The sequence below is a fragment of the Mauremys mutica genome, unplaced genomic scaffold (genome assembly GCF_020497125.1).
Source record: "Mauremys mutica isolate MM-2020 ecotype Southern unplaced genomic scaffold, ASM2049712v1 000963F_np12_obj, whole genome shotgun sequence".
NCBI classification, from domain to species: Eukaryota; Metazoa; Chordata; order Testudines; family Geoemydidae; genus Mauremys; species Mauremys mutica.
In genome coordinates, this window is record NW_025423081.1 from 121,349 (window position 1) to 123,390 (window position 2,042).

Sequence of the window (2,042 nt, forward strand, 5' to 3'; positions counted from 1 at the left end):
TGTCAGGGGAGGGAGCACAGAGGTGGGGGCAGTGGGCGGGGCTGGTCTCAGGGGAGGGGCAGAGAGGTGGGGGCCGTGGGCGGGGAGGGTCTCAGGGGAGGGGCAGAGAGGTGCGGGAGGTGAGCAGGGCGGGTCTCAGGGGAGGGGCAGAGAGGTGGGGGCGGTGGGCAGGGCGGGTCTCAGGGAGAGGCAGAGAGGTGGGGGCGGTGGGCAGGGAGGGTCTCAGGGGAGGGGCAGAGAGGTGGGGGCGGTGGGCAGGGCTGGTCTCAGGGGAGGGGCAGAGAGGTGGGGGTGGGGGTCAGGGCGGGGGTCAGGGGAGGGGCAGAGAGGTGGGGCGGTGGGCAGGGCGGGTCTCAGGGGAGGGGCAGAGAGGTGGGGGTGGTGGGCAGGGCGGGTCTCAGGGGAGGGGCAGAGAGGTGGGGCGGTGGGCAGGGTGGGTCTCGGGGGAGGGGCAGAGAGGTGGGGGGGTGGGCGGGGCGGGTCTCAGGGGAGGGGCAGAGAGGTGGGGGCGGTGGGCCGGGCCGGTAAACAGGGGAGGGGCAGAGAGGTGGGGCGGTGGGCAGGGCGGGTCTCAGGGGAGGGGCAGAGAGGTGGGGGCGGTGGGCAGGGCGGGTCTCAGGGGAGGGGCAGAGAGATGGGGGCGGTGGGCAGGGCGGGTCTCAGGAGAGGGGCAGAGAGGTGGGGGCGGTGGGCAGGGCGGGTCTCAGGAGAGGGGCAGAGAGGTGGGGGTGGTGCGCAGGGCGGGTCTCAGGGGAGGGGCAGAGAGGTGGGGGTGGTGGGCAGGGCGGGTCTCAGGGGAGGGGCAGAGAGGTGGGGGTGGTGGGCAGGGCGGGTCTCAGGGGAGGGGCAGAGAGGTGGGGGCAGCAGGCAGGCCTTGGGGTAGGGGGTGGAGAGACACATGGAGGTCTTTGGGGAGGAGAGGAGCGAGCGGAAGGTGGACCAGCAGGCCTCAGCCACAGTGGAAGAGCGGGGGTGGGAAGTGGCCAATGGGAGTGAGGGCGGAGCACAGGGAGGGAGGAGAATGAGTCAAGGGGGTGGAGTGGGGGGACAGCACCACGGTCTGGGCAGGGCCGCCCAGAGGATTCAGGGGGCCTGGGGCAAAACAATTTTGGGGGCCCCTTCCATTAAAAAAAAGTTGCAATACTCTAGAATCCTGTGTTCTCATGGGGGTCCTGCAGGGCCTGGGGCAAATTGCCCCACCTGCCCCCCCCCGGGCAGCCCTGCCCTCAGCCTCCCCTTGTAAGTCCCCTGCCCCCTAATCATTTTTGTTGCCCTCCCCTAGACTCTCTCCAATTTGTTTCTGTAGTGCGGGGGCGAAAACTGGACGCAATGCTCCAGATGTGGCCTCACCAGTGCCGAATAGAAGGGAATAATCACTTCCCTCGATCTGCCGGCAATGCTCCTACTAATCCAGCCAATACGGCCAGGTACCCATATTGAATGCAGACCAAGCAATATTTGATAAATTGGTTACTGTCCATTCAGGAGGTTATTTCCCACCTATTCATAAATAATGGAGATGCTCTAAGCGAAGGGGAGAGAGCTGTCCCGTCCGTGTAGTTAATCCATCCCCCCGAGAGGTGGTAGCTATGTCACTGGGGGAAGCTATGGGGGTGGGTGTGCAAGCTGTGGTGTCTACATGGATCTATAAGTTTAATCAAACCCCATTTTTAAAAGCACTGTGGTCTGGGAACAGAACAGGAGATCTCTGAGGCAGGGCCTGTCCTTCAAAATCTTTAAGATCTCTGACTTACCTACATAGCAGTCATGGGGGTATAGCTCGGTGGTAGAGTGTTTGACTGCAGTTCAAGTGGTCCTTGGTTCAAATCCAAGTGCCCCCTTACAAACCTCTTCCTTTAACAAAAGTAAGGGCATTTCCATTATGTTCAGGAGTTCCACTGAATAGGGATCCCTGAAATGAATAGAAACACTCAATGTTTTCCTGTGCAAATGCATAAAAACCTAGCAAACATGTGCCTTCCACTGAAATCAGTTCCAATCCTCTAAAGGATTAAAGAATCCTTATTGAGGTTGCAGGAAAA

The 2,042-nt window shown here is 61.5% G+C and overlaps 1 non-coding gene across 1 annotated transcript; it reads left to right on the top strand.

Moving 5' to 3' along the window:
- Positions 1-1,769: 1,769 nt before the first annotated feature.
- On the top strand, positions 1,770-1,841 carry TRNAC-GCA. The gene has a single exon. It is a non-coding gene; the product is annotated as a tRNA-Cys (tRNA).
- The last annotated feature ends 201 nt before the right edge of the window (positions 1,842-2,042 follow it).